General features: G+C 35.9%; 1 pseudogene; it reads left to right on the top strand.

The window, feature by feature from the left end:
* Positions 1 to 19801: 19801 nt before the first annotated feature.
* LOC133764391 (actin-related protein 3-like) lies at positions 19802 to 20953 on the top strand (annotated as a pseudogene).
* The last annotated feature ends 685 nt before the right edge of the window (positions 20954 to 21638 follow it).

The raw sequence follows: 21638 nt of genomic DNA, 5'->3' as shown, positions 1-21638 counted from the left end.
TCTCGAGCCGGCACCGTGGCTTAACAGGCTAATCCTCTGCCTTGCGGCGCCAGCACACCGGGTTCTAGTCCCGGTCGGGGCACCGGATTCTGTCCCGGTTGCCCCTCTTCCAGGCCAGCTCTCTGCTATGGCCTGGGAGTGCAGTGAAGGATGGCCCAAGTCCTTGGGCCCTGCACCCGCATGGGAGACCAGGAGAAGCACCTGGATCCTGGCTTCGGATCAGCGAGATGCATGGCCACGGCGGCCATTGGAGGGTGAACCAACGGCAAAAAGGAAGACCTTTCTCTCTGTCTCTCTCTCTCACTATCCACTCTGCCTGTCAAAAACAAACAAAAAAAGATCTCTCTCTTTCTCTGTAACTCATGTCACTCAAAGAAAGGAAGCAAAATAAAATAAAATTATGCTGATTTTCAGTTATGTGGCAAAATTATTGTATTAAAATCTTTAGGATCAATAATGTACATTTTGTTTTTATGCATATGCATTGTTCTGGGCATATTATGCCACATCTGAGTAATCGTGACAAAAACAAAATAGAATTTCATCTTCCTGGAAACCCCAGATTCAAATGTTGTCATCAAAACTGTATTAGTCATACATATCTATTTAACTTTCTAATGTTCTATATTATAATTATCCAGAAAAATAACTTGAGTAACAGTGAGATAAAGGGGGAAATCATACTCAGGATACAAATTATAAAAAATACTAATTTTGCCTACAATAGCAATACATGGTAAGAAGGTGTTCTGGTCTAATCCTAGAAATGGTTTACTCTTCAGTTAATTAACGCTATTTAAAAGATCAAAATCTTGTTAGATTACCTTTGTAGCTACAATGTTAAGACTAGAAGACATATATTTTTGGTTTAGAATTGAATCTAAGCTAAAGTGACTAACAACAGTTTCTGCCCTGATTTTAACCTTAAAATGCTCTGTGCATTTTTACCTTTTCTTGCATTTCAATGGAAATTAAAATGTCAGTGGCAATAAATTGAAACTAGGCATCTGCAATGAAACCAAACATATGCACTGAATATAATATGGAATATTACATATTTATTTATTAAATGGCCAAACTTGTTAGGAAAAGGAAACACCTTTACTTCTGTATCTCCCACTATGCCAAACCAAGGAAAAAGCTTTTCAAAAATCATTTTCTGACTGCCTATCAGTCCCTGCTGATTTTACTATTTAATTTTCCATCTCTCTAGACTTGTATAATTTCATATTAGACATGATCTGGAGAGAATAAAAACAGTACAGCTTGATATGAGTACTTTCATTTATATGGCATTTAAAACAACAAAAATCCAAAGGCAAAAGACACAATAGTTAGTCTGCATCACTGGGAAGCAATGTTTTCCCCCTGCCATCATCACTATTTATTGAGCATTTATAGTATACTAGGCACACTAGACACACAGAAAACATTATCCCTGCTCCTGAGAAGCTCACGTTATAAAAGAAAAAAAAAATACAACCTTTTAAAAAATGACAGAGTGTTGGAGAGTTTGCTGCTAAGTACTGAGGAAATATTCAACAGGGTGAGCTTTGGGAATATAACTTAGTCTTATCATTATTTAAAGAATACAGAGAAAAGGAGGAGAAAGGATTTTAAAGGCACACAATGACAGACCTTTCAGGATAGGTCGAGTTTACTGGCACATAAACACAATCTCTTCCACTGAGGGGAGGTTTGCTGCAGTCAAGATGCTGAAGGGAACAGCGTGGGATGCGAGCAATGGAAGCACAGTATCTAGGACCTTAAGTGAAGCCAGGAAGATCATTCAGGGTTTTCCTACACAGTCACTAAGTCAGAATGTCTGGTGACAAGACAGAACGCTTAAAAAGGAAAGTAATCTTGTGTACCTGATAAATTGAAAGAATAAAGGATCAAAATCAAAGGAAAGCTTTGACAGCATAAAAAATTTCTTAAACAAAAGTCATTCAGAAGCACAAAACTTAATGCTACTCAGTGTCATGATGGGCCAAGAACATTTGTGGCTTCCTAAGTTAGAAAATTTCATACGCCAAAATCTTAGAACATGTGACTTTTTTTTCTAATTCACCTCCCCTCCCCACAAAAAAAAAAATTCTTTTTGGTGGTAGGGGGGATGAAAGAGTGGTTGGGGGATCAGGGAGAACTATAGCACATAGTCGGGAATGATAGTCATATTAGTAGTGCTGTTTTTGTTACTATTATAAACTTGACATTGAAAACTTGATAAACCTCATTAGCTGCCAAGTGGGATGAAATAATAAATTTCCAAAAATATACAATGTCTTTTAGTGAAGATTCAGAATCAAATGACTAATTTACGTGAAAATTTTTAGATCAAGTAGTTAAAAAGTCCAATCATAAAACTTTTATTCTATTTACATGAACTTAACACAGTCAACCTTAACAATTATGCTTGGATTGTTCATGAAAATTTCATAAGACATTAGATAAAGCTAGTCAGCTTCTCAAGTTGTTTCCCTGTTAACACATGCATGTTAGACAAGTTTTTAAAAAAAATCACAAAATTAAAAAAAAAAAAACTAAGCAAGTTAAATACATGGGTTTTGTTTTACTGTGGTGCTTGATGTGCATGAAGTAACAGTTTTACAGTCTGTTATGACATTAGAATTGAAGTAGAAGTGTGGGATGGAACAATCGTGGAAAGCTTCGTTTATTAAGGATCTTGAATGGGACAACATGGATGAGGTGAAGACAGACAAGGGTGTATAAATGGACTTGATCAGACCTTGCTTTCCTGGTAATTCCTCTAAAGGCAAGTACTGTAGGGAAAAAAAAAAAAAAATTGTGTCCTTTTTCAAAGCACAATCAAGAATATCAGGCTACCTGGAATAAGGGGTCTACATGGTTTTAGTAAAAGGTCAGGTGACCAAAAATTCAGGACAGGATCATATATTGTTGGGTCTTAGTCCACCCGTACAGGATGGACTGGGTCCGAGGAAAGGTAAGCGCGCCGCTCGCCCGTTCCCCAGCCTCCTGGTCCCGGAGACAATCAGACGCAGCGGGGAGCCAAGTCTAGCAAGGACTCATTTACCTTTTGCATAATAGTACCTTTTATAACACAAAACTGCAGAGTCATTGGGGCAGGGCTAAGGACCAACCAATCACTTAAAAAATCACCTTATGGGGGGATTTCTATAGGACTAGCCCTATGTCTATACACTTGTTACTAGTTTTGTTACCTCCCCTGATGTTGCGCAGCCAGTTAGTTTTAGTGGTAAACAACTTTGGATTCCGCCCATCTTACTTCCTCTGGGCGCCATCTTACTTGGCTCCGTGTGGCTTCGTTCCGCGCAGCTCGGGCGGGGGCACCCTGGAGCAGCTGCGCATGTGGAGCCCCCGCCTGGCCTGGCCATGCCATGGCCGCGCTCATGCCCCACAATATATTGTCAAGGTTTAATTTCCTTACATATTAAGGATTGCACAGTTTCAGTATATTATACTCATCCTCCTTGGGATGCCAAATTGCAAGATGTTTCAAAACAAAGTCAAGTCATTTGAGGTCAAAATATCATATTTCCTTGCTACCAAGATATCATGAATTGTGATATATATATACACACATTATGCTAAGTATCCAAAAGAAGGAAATAGCAATGCCAAAGTTATCATGCAATATTTTAGCCAATAGATTTTATTACAGTTTGTTTTACCCTTATTGAAAAGAACAGTCTTAGGCAAAGCTTGATAAGCATTTGTAATATATATTGACTTATCAAGCAGAATCCTGGCAGGAAACATTTCATTTTAAATATTAAATAAAGGGATTTAGTGATTTAATGTAGGTATAGTTAAGGGAATAAATTAGCAGTGAAGGGGTACCCAAAAATTAACAGAGGTTGAAAGCTTTTCCCATTTGTCTAGATTAAAAATCATGGGAAAGATAATGTTGAGAGAACTCAACAGAAGTTAGACCCCTGGAAACAGACCTGCCTATAATAAGGTACAATCATATAAGACCACTACTGGGCCGGCGCCCACGGCTCACTAGGCTAATCCTCTGCCTGTTGCGCCGGCACCCCTGGTTCTAGTCCCATTTGGGGCACCAGATTCTGTCCTGGTTGCTCCTCTTCCAGGCCAGCTCTCTGCTGTGGCCTGGGAAGGCAGTGGAGGATGGCCCAAGTGCTTGGGCCCTGCACCCGCATGGGAGACCAGGAGGAAGCACTTGGCTCCTGGCTTCAGATCAGCATGGTGCGCCGGCTGCAGTGGCCACTGTGGGTTAAACCAACGGAAAAGGAAGACCTCTCTCTCTGTCTCTCTCTCTCACTGTCCACTCTGCCTGTCAAAAAAAAAAATACAAAATAAAATAAAATAAACTATTAGAACTATAATAACAGTATAATAGAACAAGTATTAGTGGATATATATCATAATAATAAAATACAAGTCAATCTTACTTATGAATAAGCCATAAATTATTGATAATGAAACAAGGCATTTCAGCCAAAAAGTATCGTCCCCAAGTTTATTATAGTTAAATTGTCAAAAGTTATTTAAAGGAGAGAATTCTAAAGACAGAGAAAAGGAACAAATGATAGATAAAGGAAAACCAATTGACTAACAGCAGTCTTCTCAGCAGAAACCCTTTGGGCCAGAAGAGTGGGATGATATATTCAAGATCATAAAAAAAAAAAAAAAAACTTTCAACCAAGAATATTATATCCAGCAAAGCTATCCTTTTTCAGTGAAGGAGAAATAAAATATTTCCCAGGTAAGAAAAAAAAAAAAAAAAAGAGAGAGAGAGAGAGAATACATCACTACCACACCAGCTTTGCAAGAAATTCTGAAGCAAGGCCTACATTAGAAGTAAACATCATGGAAACACATGACACTACCAAAGTCATGAACAGAACAGGTACAGTCAGTAACGAACCAACAAAATGGAAGATGCTAGTTTTTAATCTATCAATACTAACCTTGAATAAATGGATTAAATTCCCCAGAAAAAGATTTAGGCTGGCTGATTTGATTAAAAAAAAAAAAAAGGAAGAATCATATGCTACCTCTAAAAAAGTCACTTCACAAACAAAGATATACAGAGAGAGAAAGTGAATGTCTGGAAAAAGATACCTGTCAAATGGAAACTAAAAGTGGGTAGGAGTAGTTATGCCCATATCAGAAAAATCAGATTTTAAACAAACAAACAAAAAACGCTGTACAAGGAGACAAAGAAGGACATTATATATTAATAAAAGGACTGATTCAGCAAGATGTTATAATAATCATAAATATATATGTGTCCAACACAAAATCACCCTGATAAATACAGCAAACACTATTAGACCTAAAAGGAGAGATAGACTCCAATGCAAATATTTGTGGGGAACTTTAGCACCGTACTCTCATCAATGGACACATCAAACAAACAGAAAATCAACAAAAATATGTCAGAGTTGAACCATATTATTGAGCAAATGTTCTTAAGAGATATTTGCAGAACATTTCCCCCCACAGTTACAGAATACACATTTTCTTCATCAACACATGAAACATTTTCTAGAATAGATCATATATTTGGATACAAATCAAGTTTCAGTAAATTTAATAAGATTAAAATTTTAATCCTTATACATTGTATTGACTGATACTTTTTCATATATGTACTACATATACAAAAATTACTAACAAAATCTAAATTTATCATATCAAAAATTTGTGCACACAATTTCATATTGATTTTTTTTTATCATAAAGACCAAAGTGTGAGTGAACAATTGTCTTATAGGTAGAATCTCAAATTTTAGAAAGTTCTCTGGAAAAATTACAGGTCATAATAACTCAGCAACAAATTCCTGAGATAATTTTAATTTGGTTAAGATAAATGATTCACTTTATATGGTGCTGAACTGTATAATAATTTGTAATATAATGAATTTTACATCTATGTCCTGGATAAATATTCATCTTAATTTTCTTTTGTTGTAATTTTTATATGGGTTTTGTCTTAGGTTAGTTTTGGCCTCAGGATAGATTGAAAATTATTCATTTATCTCCAACTTCTGGAAAATTCATTTCAAATTGCTATTATTTCTTCCATAAATCTTTGGTAGTCTTCCTCAGTAAATCATTTGGTTGTGGGATTTTATTTCCAAGGAGAATTTTGTACATTGAATTTAGTTTGAAGAAAGATGAGAGAGAGATTATAGATAAACAGACAGATGATCACTTACTTTAAATACATAGATGGTTGATACATGTTATTGTGTTGATCAAATTCTTCTTGATTGAGCATTCATACTTTCTGTCTTTAGAGTAGAACAGGAGTGTAAGTGCAGGCTCTTTGCCTGTTACTAAATTTATGAATCACCCTATCAGTTTCTATAATTTTAAAAGTTGATAAGACACATTCACATTTTCAGTATGGATAAGTAAAAGTGAATGAATAAGAAGACAGTTGAGTTCATTTAGACAGTTTATAATGTTATTCCCATTTATGTACATTTTCAAAAGTCAAATTTTAAGAGCCAGAATCACAAAATATAGCCTAAAAAAAAAACACAGATTACCACCTTTACTAATTACGGTGTATCTAGAGTAATAAATAAATTAAACTTCCTAGATACTTGTTAAGTATTGAAAGCTTGTTATACTTTGTGGTTTCAGGTAGCATTATATCTGTTAAATGTCTATTTAGACTGTGATACTGCCACTTGTTAGATTTAATTTCACCGCCCTAAATTCTTTCAAATTTCAGATGTAATTATCTCTGAGCAAATGTAAGAAAATATTTTAATGATAAAAATGATTTTTGTATCAATAATTTATTTGTCTGGTGTTCTCTGAACTTGTCAAGGCTGTAGTTGATACATACCAACAATCAGATGAAACGGGAAAGAAGAATTCGACTTATGCTTAGGATGAGAAATAATGTTTTTATGTTTTACTTAAAGTTAATTGTTTTTTTTCAGCAAGTTTGTAGAAAGAGACAGAATTATGGGTTTATAGGAATTATTTCCCTCATTTACTCAATAAGTATTAACAGAACATCCACTATGTATCTTTATTGAGTGTTTAATAGTGAATAAAACAAATTCCTTAATTTCTTGCTGCTAATAACAAATTTTACAATAAGCGAGTAAAAAATGCATCAATAAAAGGAATGCAAATGTTGATAAGTGAAATAAAGACATGAAATAAAGCACTTATAATAGCTAATGATTGGAGAATTTATTTGACTGCTTTTAAAAAAATGACTTTTGGATAATGACTTTGAACCAAGAGAACAATAAAGCTAACAATGAAAAGATCATTATCCATAGATATATCATCTATCAAATATTAATATTTACAATTTGCCAGAACTAGTCTGGAAATGTCCTTTATGTGGTAATCAGCCCTCAAGGAATTATGAAATCCTTAACACAGTTTCTATATGTAATAATTATTTTCTCCAGTATTAAGCTGTCTATCACAAGGCAAGTCTATTTTTAAAATGGAGATAAATTCTACTTGACTAAACTGAAACTGCATATTTCTTCCAAATGCCTTTGCTGTTATGACTCCATTAAAAATTAGTGAGTTTCATGTTTTTATTTCTACACATGAGGAATCCAAGTCTAAGTCACACTATGAAGTATGCAAAGCTAGTATTCATAATAAAAATAATTATGATAAATAAGATAACATAATTCGATCTTCAGTGACAATCATTCCAGACACTGTATTTCCATTGTCTAAGTGCAACCTTACAATGATTTTGTACTTTACAGGTGACAAAACTGAGGTTCAGAGGAGGTCAAGCTAGCAAATGAAATATAAGAATATTTTAACCCCAATTTGGTAAATTGCAATTTCATTCCTTTCCTTAAAGCCAGGTACACATAAAAAATAGAAAAATATGTTTTATTATAAGTTTTTGAAGAAAGATTGTCAACAGATTTAAGTGGCTACCCACTGGGGAATTTTTTATTCCCTAGAAAACCTAAGTATAAATCAATATTATTAGAAACAGGATTGCCAGTACACATAAAAATTCAGGATAAGTCTTTGTCATCCAAGTAAGTATCACTATTCTAAAATAAAATTCTACACTACAATGCATTTCCATAACATGTATTAATTTGTAAAATGCTTTCAGTTTGTTGTGTGATTTTAGAATAACCCTACTAAATTGCTAGCAGTAACCTTTTTTCTTAACAAGGAGAATACATCTCAAGGTTGTGAAGTGATTTGTTTAAGTTCTCACAAACAATAAATGGAAGAATTAGTTTCAAACTTATTCTTTTCAATCTATACTTCTTTACCCCCCCAAAAAAAAAGTGGACTACCTTTGTTTGAATCTAAAATATATATGGAAACAAGTGGGAATAAGCTCTATGTCAGAGGATGACAATAACTATGTAGTTATTGATATGTCTGGTGATCTTACAAGAGGCTTTACCACTGCTTTTTAACTGAAATATCAGGAGGAAGAAGCTAGGAACTTTCTTTAAAAGTAACTGCTGCCCCCAAAGACAATTGATCTGTGAACTGACTGGCAATGTGAATTTACACTGAATAGGATTAGTGCCCTGTTTTGAATCACAGTATCATAATTATGATGAAAAACAAACACACAAATAAGGATCAGCATATGGAAGAAACATAAAACAATAAACACAGGAACACAATGAAAGAGCCAAGTCTTCTTGGCGTTCTCTTGCTCACTCTCCAGAGAGGGACACTATATATATATATGTGTGTGTGTGTGTGTGTGTATATATATATATATATATATATATATATATATATATATATATAACTCCTCAATGAAGTTTTAGGATTTTTTCACTCAGGTAACTAAAATTCAGTGATTACATCAGTAAGGAAAACAAATTCTGAGATGGAGTGGAACTGGCTTTGAGGTCTCTAAATCTTCAAATTGCTAGACATTTGACCTCAAGCAAATAGTTTAATTTTTCTGTCCATTTGTCTCACAATCCATGACATTTATGTTTAACCTGCAGGTGTATGACAAAATACATATTAGAAAGCCTTTACAAATTTACACTTGTCACATAGTAAGTTGTTAACACACATTATTTTCTATTTTTTCTTCCTTTTCTTTTTATTACTTCTAGTTACCTGCAAAATTTTGAAAGAATAATACGAGCACATTTTGCAACTGGAAATACTGTCTGCTGTGGTTAGTTTTGAAAAAGTACATGTGTTTTAATGTGAACATAATGAACATATATACCCCTGGAATTATTTTCCAAGTTATACATATATGATATTATATTCACTATGAGTCTACATTTTAGGAAATTAATATAGATTTTTGTCAAATTTTGAGGGATGGCTATAATAAAATCTAACTCCTTGTGATTATTGAGAAGTAACTAATTCAAGATCTGTTTGTCTGCTTTTCCCCTTGGCTCAAATCTGGACAAGATGGTATGAAAAACTAGGCACTCCCTTCTTTGGCACAGAAGAATGCTTCCACTATGTAAATCCCAGCCCTTTCACCTGGGAACCATCACCTCAACCATATATCAAATTTCAAAACAAACCAAAGGCAATTCCTCTCTCCATTAATGAAGGCATTCAGTTCTGGCTTGTGTGCTTGTTTGTTCTCTCCCTCCACCCCCCAAAAAACATTCACATGTGTAATAAAACTCTTCTTATCCTTTGGATACATTCATGGGATCATTGGTCTTCATACTCACATCAGACAAGATCATGTTCATAAGGCAAGTTATCCATATAAATGAATGTGCAAAAATAAATTTTTGGCGTATGAGTATATACCCAAACATACTTACATCAGCAGACCAAGCTCACAGATAAAGAACACAGGTTGTTCTGGAATTCTTAAGTTGACTAACACCACATTGTATGAACAAGAAAATAGAGAAAATCCTGCTAGTCACAGTTTGGGACCACTAACCTTTAGTTGAATTGTCTTTTCAGAAAGACCTCATGAACTCTAGGAAAGATGAGAAGAAACTGTGAACAAATATTAACTGAATAATTGGAGATATATGACTCTTAGTATTAGGTTTCAGTTGGGGCATAGTTCATCTGCCACGCTCTCTAAAATCTACACCTGTTTAGGAAACCACAATGGCGTTCCTCAACACAGTAGGATCTCCTCTTAGATCTCCGGAGTTCTTGGAATGAAATATAAAGCTCCCAAACAGGATATCCCAACCAATGATGAACTGAAGGCTTTCACTCTGAAAAGTGAGGTAGGAAAGCATCTGCCCTCAGACCAGGAATCTGCTCAACAAATCTCTACCTTTTTTTTTTTTTTTTGCAGGCAGAGTGGACAGTGAGAGAGAGAGAAAGACAGAGAGAAAGGTCTTCCTTTGCCTTTGGTTCACCCTCTAATGGCCGCCGCGGTAGCGCGCTGCGGCCGGCGCACCGCGCTGATCCGATGGCAGGAGCCAGGTGCTTCTCCTGGTCTCCCATGGGGTGCAGAGCCCAAACACTTGGGCCATCCTCCACTGCACTCCCTGGCCACAGCAGAGAGCTGGCCTGGAAGAGGGGCAACCGGGACAGGATCGGTGCCCCGACCGGGACTAGAACCCGGTGTGCCGGCGCCGCAAGGCGGAGGATTAGCCTGTTGAGCCACGGCGCCGGCCCAAATCTCTACCTTTCATCCAGACTCTTTCCTGTTATATATCCTGTCTCTGCAATTCTTTCTAACAAAACTCCCTGGAGTAGTTATCCATATTCATCGTCTCTGTTTCCTGTGCTATCATTCATGCATTCTTGAATCCATTCTACTACATTAAAATTACTCTCTGATCAAGACCATCAGTGTTCAAGCCCAAATTCTTGGCGTCATCCCTTTCCCCTTTTCACTCCATTTTCCACATCAAATTTGTCAACAAATCCTTTAGGAAATTTCAATACCTTCCTAAGTCCACTGTAACCCAAACCACATCTTGTATTGCCTGAATTACTCCTATGATTTTCTATTAGTCTCTGTGTTTCCCATCATCCACCTATCCAAACCTACTATTCAAACAATAATCGATGAGATTATTTTCCATGATGTAAAATTATTAATTTTCCTATCTATCTTCTGATAGTTTCTCATCTCATGATTGATAAAATTTACTCCAGTGTTTTTACAGTGACCTACAACTCACACTCTGCTTCTGTAGTAGTTTTCTCATGGGATTTACCAGTCTGTTTTCAATCCCTCCATTTCCACTATCCTTGTTTTATTTTGACTTTACCAAGAAATCTCTGGTCTTTTGATCTTCACATTTACTATTTCTCCTGTTTATGAAATTGTTTTCATGGGATTAACAAGACTCTCCTCAGGTAGACACTTGAAATATAGAAACAGAACCATTTTTTTTTTTTTTTTTTTAGCTAAAAGCTACCAGGAGATCACCAAGTAAATATTGGGAGGAGAAGATAAAAAAGTGGAAAAATTGTTGGGCTCTTTAAAAGCAAACAGCTGAGCTAAGCAACAGTCAAGTGCCTGGAGGTGTGATTATTTCACCCCCACTAATTTGTTGACCCTTCCAGAATTTTCCAAATTTAGGACTATTGATAGGACAAAGCTTTATGTCTGCAATATGTACAGGATGACAATGCATATCATTGAAAGGTGCCAATCAGCCATAGAAAAGATTCAACACTAAATATATGATGTTAATCTAAATTTTCTTGGTACAAAAATAAAGTTGTTTATTTTGGTTAACATAATGTAAAATTTAAAATATTTGTAAAATGCTATTTTAAATAATAGTCAATGTCTCTTTATTGAAATATATCTTGTTAATTCTTTGAAACCTGTTATTCATGGTGAATCTTACCTTTGAATATGAAAACCTCGAAAGTCATAGTTCTATCAAGTTCTCTAACAGGAAGATCTTTCTGTTTTCTTAAAGTGAGTTTCTGAAAGCTGAAGTTCTTTGATAAGCATGCTGAGAAATCAATTTAGGTCATTAAGTATTTATTAAGCATCTATTTGGAAGGTGCTTGGCAAGATAATCTTAAAAAAAAAAAGTGTAATAAACCTGAGGAATTATTCCTAGGGGCATAAATCAAACAAGAAAGATACAAACACACGTCCAAAAAATAACATGCAACTTTCTAAAGTCAGCAACTGCTTTGTTTACTGCCATAGCAGGCCAAATTCATGAGTCTTTTTGGAGGCCTGGCTTCCTCCATGGTTGCAGTTCACCCTTCTTATATTCTAAATTACACAACACCTTAATTCGATACTCCATTGATCTTAGTTCTTAGAGTTTAATTGAATCACATATTATAAATCCTTTGTGGCTTTATTGTTATTATTATTTAAATTGAAATTTTATATTTTAAGTATCTTGAATAAGAAATCCAGGTTTTCTGTGGTTTAGCTACATTTTCCCAGACACTCTCATCCCCTCTCATGACTTCCATTGTCATTCACATACTGATACCTCACAAATATGTTTCCTGGAAATGTATTGCTAATACTACCATAGAAAAGCAGGAATGATTGTGGTACTTGTTGAAAGGGAGCAGTTAATTGTCCATTAAGCTGAAGAGCCATATGTCCAGCTGTTAGTCACATATCACCACTTAGCTCTCTCACAGACACCTCAAACTGAATTATACAACAAATCAACAACCTATAGTTGTCCACAAATAGCTAGTCAATAGTAAGTTGTTGAAATATGGTAAAGGTATTAGAAATAGAGAGGGCTGGATTTACAAGATATATTAAGAAGAATTGACAGCATTTTGTGACTGTTAAGATATTAACATTGATTACAAACAACCCTTTGAGATTTTGTTATTTGCCTGTTTATTTTCCATGTGGTGAATTAGTAGAGTTTGGAAAACATGAAATTGGAGTTGGGAACAATGTAGGGAGTCAGTTTCTAGAGATGATAATTCCAAAATTATTTATTTATAACATTTGTACATAATTATAATCCACACTGTGCTCTTTCAGTATATGTATATAATAGATACTAATAAAAAAGGGTTTTCAATATTTTCCCTTCTTTATGTTACTTTATGATTGGAGGTTTGTCTTCTATTTGTCAAACACACACACACACATACATACACACACGCACACTTGTTTGCTGTGAACTGTAGCCGCCTTACTATGCTGTGTAACATTAAGACTTTAGTCCCTTGATCTAACTCTGGTTTGGTACCCTTCATCAAAACTCTCTCCCATCATCCCTTGTAGCTTCTAGCAATCACCATTATGTGTTCAGATTGTGCCCCGCCCCCCCTTTGGTGTGTTTTTGTTGTTGTTGTTTGGTTTAGTTTTGTTTTGGTTTTAGTTGCCACATATGAGAGATCACATGTGGTGTTTGTCTTTCTGTATCTCGATTATTTTATTTAATATGCCATTTTGTTGAAATGACAGTACCCAGCAACAAAGTGAGTTGTCAGATGATATTTTATGATGGAATGACCTTTCAAAGGAAGATATTAAGGAGAAAAGAATAAAATTGATGTGCAAATTCAAATAAAAACAAAGATGGCATTTTCTTTGTACTGGGTCCTATTCTGTGAGGGAGTCTTCTCATAGGACAACCAGACTTTTTTGAATGAGAAACTTAAAGGAAGATTCAAACATTAAGATATAGATAATTTTACTATAGTCATATTATTAGTTACAGAGGTCACAGAGGAAAAGTTTTGGTTATCAAGGAAAATGATAGGAAAAAGAGCTTTCCAGAGACGAATGAAGCGTAAACTGTAAGCACTGAATTTTTTGTGGCTACTAAGGTTGGGATAGAAATAAGGCAAAATGAGTTCACCCTCGAAGTCTCTTAGAGCAGGTCAATGATCCATTCTAATTACAGTCTCTTTTCTGGAACTGGTCTCCGAGACAGATTGCAGTGGTCATTTGCATAGCATGGGGAGGGAGAAAGGAAAGTACTGCCAAAATTTGTGGAGCTTTATGTGACATCTTTTGAAACCTGCCAACAGAAGTGTCAATGCCAAGCAATTAAAATATTTCTCAAAGGCAAAAAGTTAAAATATAGTTGCTATGTTTGTTTTTCCTCATATTTTGATGTAGTTAGCTAAAGAGTTTCAATATTCTTCTGTAAGACAATATTTTTTCTGAAACATGAATTTGTATAAATATTTTAAATAATAGTTTGGAAGAGTTATGAATGATAAATGTTCAGATGAGTACCTCTCCTTGGAGATATTTCAGTGCAGTGTTTCTTGGCAAGGAGAATGTGGAACAGTTTCTTTCCTACTTTCATTGTTTGTCTTCTTACCATTTGATTCAGGTTGAAATATATAAGATTATATCGCATCTAAAACTATAAATCTAAAGCACAGTGTTACATAGAGTAAAAGTTAGAAGGCCTATGAAGAACATAGTATGTACATAATAAATCAGATATTCTCAGCTCTTAAAAACTTGAAAACTGTAATTTTTATAATGCATTTCTTATTTCATGTCAGTCCCAGTGGCTCTGTTATCTTACTTAAACCCTAATACATAACATGGAGAATGAAGGAAAGACAATACAGAGAAATTGTCAAACAAATACTACTAGAGCCAACCAAAATGCAGTCACAGTAGAGACTTTTAAAGTTAAAACATAATGCAAGTGTTGGGGTCATCCTACTCTAACTAGAAGGAGTTGAAACTTTTATATACCAACTTCATCATTCGTTAAGGGCTGCAAAAGATAATGATCTTAGCATCTTAAAATTTTAGAAAATTTATGCCCTATGCTCCAGTCTTTCCAGTTTTAGTTGTTCACCAAGTAAAATAAGGACATTATTCAAATAAAAATATACCAATATTATTCACAGTTTTACTTACAATTGTTCCAGTCTGGAAATAACCCAAACTTTACCAAAAGATGAATGAATAAGTTTATCTTTGTATGTTCATATAATTAAATACTGCTCAACAATTTTAAAAAATAGAACAAAATACAGGAACCACAACAATATAAATAAGTTCACAATCATGATTCAATGTGAAAGAAGTCAGACTTAACAGAATACATAGTGTGTGCTTCCACTTACAAAAACATATTTGAATTGAAAATTATTGTTGCTGATAAATTATAGATTAGTGATGGCCTATGGCTACTCAATGGGAGCAACTAGATTAAAATTAATATAAGAAATAAGTGACATTTAAGAAATATTATAGAGGCTGGCACTGGTGGCGTAACAAGTTAAGCCGTAATCCGCAGCACCAACATCCCATATAGCTGCCAGTTCTAGGCCTGACTGTTCCACTTCTGATGCAACTCCCTGATAATGGTCTGGGAAAATAGTGGAAGATGGCCCAAGTGCCTGGGCCCCTGAACCCACATAGGAGACCCAGAAAAAGCTTTTGGCTCTTAGCTTTGGATGGGCTCCGCTCCGGCCATTGTGGCCATTTGGGGAATGAACCAGCAAATGGAAGATATCCCTCTCTGTCTCTCTCTTTCTCCTTCTGTAACTTTGCCTTTCAAATAAGTAAATAAATCTCTAAAAAATGAAGTAATATAAAAATAGGGATTTTTTATAGTTAATGCAATAGCAATGTATTTTATAGTGGTAACAGTTTCACAGGTGTGTACGACAATCTGAAATTATATTGTGCACTTTAAGCGGATGCAAATCATTATACCTAATTTATTCTAGAAAAAAAAAAAGCTTGTTCAATTCTCAATGAATGGTACTTTTATTATCAATTCAGTCAGATAAAGCTCTTCCAATAACATATGCTGTTTAGGAATAGCCTATTTTGAAATAGATATTCCATTATATGGCATCAGCAAAGTCTAATATATTTATAATAAAATTTCATATTATTAGAGTAATATTCAACACTAATGGCTTACTTATCACACATACACAGAGACACACTTAAGCATAAAGTAAACAAAATCTCTCAAATACCTGCCTAAATAACAGACAGAGAGCAAAAACGGAAATTTTATTAATATGCAATATTGCATCAAAATAACGCAATTAAGTTTGCTGCACTCTTAATTGATATCTGTGTCTCTACAATTTTGCATACTAGGGTTACCAAAGTTAATAAGTACTTGTTAATTTCCAGAGGCAATTTTTCACCTTCCCCTGACAGTAACCTCTAGCTGTGCCAAGACAATTTTTACAGCATGAAAGCTCTGCTATAAAGAACTGCTGTCATGTCATTTCACTAATAATTGATTTTCTTTTCCTAATTTTCAAAATCCTTGAGGTAAAAGAAACATTAATAAATTCACAGTGCCACAGGTAGTATTTTCAGATGTTCAATTGTGATGCTGACATCCTGTTGAACTACATCAGAATAACCAAATGTACAATGTCTTGTACTCTAGAAACTCAATTTTTCTGAAAAAAAGTTTCCTCATTATAAGAAATGTTAATTACATAGTTTTGAATTACATGCCTCGGGTAATTATTCATTAATTTATCCATCTATTTGTAGGAGTTTAAATATTAGATCTCATTGGCTATCTAATTTTTTTCTTTATCTTTTACATTTTGGGATTGCTAGCTTTTGTGTAACATCACAACATTCAGATCTTTATCAGAAATATTTACTCAAATTACAGTAATTACACAGATTTTTTAAAAAAATAGTTATATATTATACATATTGCTTTTTGGTTGCATACAATTCTTAATCTTTGTGCAAGTGATGCAGTTCAATTTAAAGACATTTAAGGCACAATTCCTATTCCAAGGTAATTTTATATATTATGTAATGTTAGGTCACATGCCTTGTTAAGGAGGAGCTAACAGAGAAATATGTGCAAGAATTTCATTGGGGGAAAACTCCTTTGAGGGATAAAGTGAGAAAACAAAAAGGCAGCAAAGACCTTCAGACCATTGTACAAGTATGACATGGGAGTGTGTCCTCCTTAGGTACAAAATAAATGAGCATCCACCAAAGGACCTATTTAACTCCATAACCAGAGAAAGGAAAGAAAGATAAATAGGAGGATTTGAGGAAGACTGAAGCAGAAAACGCAATATGAGGTGACTTACCCTGCTGCAGTGTTATAAGAAAATTTGACTAGGACAAAAGAATTCTTGAATTGGAGCTTTCTTTTCTTAAATTTTATTTAACGAATACAAACGTCATGAATTTCATATACACAAATTTAGGAAAATAGTAATTCTTACCATCCTACCCTCCCTCATGCTCACATTCCACTGTTCTTCCTCCTCCCTCCCCAATTTACATTCTTATTTTTTACAAAGAACTATTTTCAGGAAACTTTATACTTATAGATTAATAGTACATTAAGTAAAGAGTTCAACTAACAGAATTAAAAAAATATTGTTCCTCAACAGTGGAGACAAGGACAGTTCAAAATCATTACATCTCAAATTGTGTATATACACCATAATTTCTTTATTTAGTATTCAGGCGATGGACATCTGGGTTGATTCTATATTTTAGCTATTGTGAATTGAGCTACTATAAACATGGGGGTATAGCTAACTCTTTCATACACTGATTTCTAAACTTTTCAGTAAATTTCCAGGAATGGGATAGATTAGTCATATGGTAGGTCTATATTCAGATTTCTGAGGTATCCGCTACTATCTTTCACAATGGTTGCACCAATTTATATTCCCACCAAGAGTGGATTAGGATAACTTTTTCCCTACATCCTCACCAGCATTTGTTGTTTATTGATTTCTGTATTAAAGCCATTCTAACTGGGGTAAGGTGAAACCTCATTGTGGTTTTGATTTGCATTTCCTTGATGGCTAGTGATCCTGAGCATTTTCTCAAAGGCCTGTTGGACATTTGAACTTCCTGTTTTGAAAAATGCCTGTTCATGGCCGGCGCCGTGGCTCAACAGGCTAATCCTCCGCCTTGCGGCGCCGGCACACCGGGTTCTAGTCCCGGTCGGGGCACCGATCCTGTCCCGGTTGCCCCTCTTCCAGGCCAGCTCTCTGCTGTGGCCAGGGAGTGCAGTGGAGGATGGCCCAAGTGCTTGGGCTCTGCACCCCATGGGAGACCAGGATAAGCACCTGGCTCCTGCCATCGGATCAGCGCGGTGCGCCGGCCGCAGCGCGCTACTGCGGCGGCCATTGGAGGGTGAACCAACGGCAAAAGGAAGACCTTTCTCTCTGTCTCTCTCTCTCACTGTCTACTCCGCCTGTCAAAAAAATAAAATAAAATAAAAAAAAAAAAAAGAAAAAAGAAAAAAAAAGAAAAATGCCTGTTCAAGTCCTTTGTCTATTTCTTAGATGGATGGTTTGTTTTGTTGTTGTTGAGTTTTATGAGATTTTTATAGATTCTGGATATTAATCCTTTATAAGTCACATAGTTGACGAACATTTTCTCTCATTCTGTCAGATGCTTCTTCACTTTGCTGAGTCTTTTGCAGTGTAAAAGCTTCTCAGTTTAGTATAATCCCGTTTATCAATTTTGGTTTTGATTGCTTGTGCTTCTAGAGTTTTTTCCAAAAACTCTTTGACTATGCCAATATCTTGTGGGGTCTCTCCAATGTTCTCTAGTAATTTAATGGTATCAGATTTTATGTTTAGGTCTTTGATCAATTTTGGGTAGATTTTTGTGTAAGGTATAAGGTAAGCATCTTGTTTGATACTTCTGCATGCAGAGATCCAGTTTCCCCAGTAACATTTATCTTTATCAAAGATAAGTTGGTTATAGATGTTTAGATTGATTTCTGGAGTTTCTATTCTGTTCCATTTTTCTACACTCTGTTTTTTTGCCAATACCAGGGTATTTTGATTATAACCATCCTGTAGTATATTTTGAGATCTGGCACTGTGATCCCCTGGTTTTGTTTTTGTTGTTTAAGATTGCTTTAGCTATTTGGGGTCTCTTGTATCTCCGTATGAATTTTAGCATTTTTGTCTACATCTGAGATGAATGTGCTTGGTATTTCATTGGAATCACATTGCATCTGTAAATTGCTTTTGGAAGTATAGACATTTTGATGATATTGATTCTTCCAACGCATGAACATGGAATATTCTTCCATTTTTTCTCTATTTCTTTCTTTAATGTTTTGTAATTTTCATCATAGAGATCTTTGACATCCTTGGTTAACTTTACTCCAAGGTGTTCAATTGTTTTTGTAGCTATTGTGAATGGGACTGATCTTAGAAATTCTTTCCCAGCCATCTCAGCCATGGCATTGTCTGTATATACAAATGCTATTGATGTTGTGGGATTGGGACAGGAGTGAGGAGGAGGGAAGAGAGAGGGGGAGGAGGCGTAGCTGGGACTGCATGGCTGCCTGGGTTGAGGAAGTAGTAATCGCTGACAGAGCCTGCTGCTTTCTTGCTATTGCTTCCGACTTACCAGCTTCTCCCCAACCCTCCATTGAGAGGGCAGCCTAGCTGTGGATGGTCAGACAGTGTGCATCTCCTGCCACCAAACCCTGACCCCAACCAGCAGTAGCAGCAGCAGGCAAGGAAGAAGAGGGCAGAACAGCTGGCGGCCTGTGTGGTGGACTGTGGCATGGGGTGATTAAAACTAGGATATGCTGGAAATACAGAACCACAGTTTAGGCTGGCGCCGTAGCTCAATAGGCTAATCCTCTGCCTTGCAGCGCCAGCACACAGGGTTCCAGTCCCGGTCAGGGTGCCGGATTCTGTTCCGGTTGCCCCTCTTCCAGGCCAGCTCTCTGCTGTGGCCAGGGAGTACAGTGGAGGATGGCCCAAGTGCTTGGGCCTTGCACCCGCATGGGAGACCAGGAGAAGCAATTGGCTCCTGGCTTCGGATCAGCACGATGCGCTGGCCGCAGTGGCCATAGGAGGGTGAACCAACGGCAAAAAGGAAGACCTTTCTCTCTGTCTCTTTCTCTCTCTCTCACTGTTCACTCTGCCTGTAAAAAAAAAAAAATAGTTCATCATCTCTTCCTGTAATGCTGTTAAGATGTCAGCAAAAGTGAATGATCAGGCTCAATGGAGGGTGATGAAAAGTGTTGATGACCTAGACTTCTTCATTGCTGATAAAGCAATATAAAAACCTATATATGCAACAAAGTAGCCAATTCACCATGGTATAGTTGAAGATTGGGATTTGATGGAAAGGTTTATGGAACAAGTGATCTTTAAATGTTTAAGGGCAGAACCTGAAGATCATTATTTTCTTTTGACTGAACCTCAACTGAATACTCCAGAAAACAAGGGATATACTGCTGAAATAATGTTTTAGTCTTTCAATGTTCCAGGCACGTACATTACTGTGCAGGCTGTTCTTGACTTAGTTGCTCTTGGACCTCAAGACAAGTAGAACAGACATTGACTGGTATGGTAACAAGACAGTAGAGACGGTGTCACTAATGTCATTCCTGTGGCTGAAGGGTATGTGATTGGTGGCTGTATTAAACACATTCTAATTACAGGATGGGATATAGCATACTCGATTCAGCAAATGCTGAGAGACTGAGAAGTAGGAATCCCTTCAGAATAATCCCTTGAAACTAATAAGGTAGAAGTAGTGCTATAGATATTCCCAGATTTAATAAAGGAATTTAACAATTATGACACAGATGGCTCAAAGTGGGTTAAGCAGTATATTGGAATCAATACTATCGCTAAGAAAGAATTTTCCATTAATGTTGGTTATGAGAGATTCCTTGGACCTGAAGTTGTTTTTTTTTTTTTAATCCAGAGTTTGTTAATCCACACACAACCTATCTCAGAAGTTATAGACAAAGTAATTCAGAATTTCCCTATTGATGTTAGACATCCTCATTACAAGAATATTGTCCTCTCTGGAGGTTCAACCATGTTAAGGGACTTTGGATGTTATTTGCAAAGAGATTTGAAAAGAACTGTTGATGCCAGGCTGAAAATAAGTGAAGAATTGAGTGGCAGTAGATTGAAGCCAAAACCTATCAATGAACAAGTCATTACACACCACATAAGACGATGTGCAGTTTGGTTTGGAGGATTGATGCTAACTTTCTCACCAGAATCCTACCAAGTGTGCCACACCAAAAAGGATTATGAAGAAATTGGACCTAGCATTTGTCATCACAATCCAGTGTTTAGAGTCATTTCATAAAATTGATTTCATAGTTCTTAGGGTCAGGCAGGTGGAGAAGAGATAATATTTCTAATTATCTGTTTTATCTGGATGGCTGATTTTGAGTTTTAAACTTGACTTGAAATAATGAAGACCAAACATGATTATAAAAGAATATTTTAATAAGTATATTAACATGCGTACATGGAAGAGAGCCAATATGATTAAGTGCTTTCTTTAGATTGAATACTTAAATATTAGGTGTAACAAATGAAGTGGATTTTAATTCTTTCTGTGCCCTGATATTTTGTATATTATTGAATTATCCAAGATTTGATGAGATTTATCAGTATGTAGATAGCTCTATAATGTTTGAATTGTATACTTCTAAAAATACAATGCAAGAGCTTGCTTATATTTCATACTTTTTTATAATTTGAGAAAAAAATTCAAAGAAAAATTCTTTTTTTTTTTTTTGACAGGCAGAGTGGACAGTGAGAGAGAGAGACAGAGAGAAAGGTCTTCCTTTGCCGTTGGTTCACCCTTCAATGGCTGCCACGGCTGGTGCGCTGCACCGCGCTGAGCCGAAGGCAGGAGCCAGGTACTTACCCTGGTCTCCCATGGGGTGCAGGGCCCAAGCACTTGGGCCATCCTCCACTGCACATCCTCCACCGCAGAGAGCTGGCCTGGAAGAGGGGCAACCGGGACAGAATCGGTGCCCCGA

Source organism: Lepus europaeus, chromosome 7, assembly GCF_033115175.1.
Source record: "Lepus europaeus isolate LE1 chromosome 7, mLepTim1.pri, whole genome shotgun sequence".
Classification (NCBI taxonomy): Eukaryota; Metazoa; Chordata; class Mammalia; order Lagomorpha; family Leporidae; genus Lepus; species Lepus europaeus.
The sequence above is the reverse complement of the archived record's forward strand: the minus strand, read 5'-3'. Positions and strand labels throughout refer to the sequence as shown.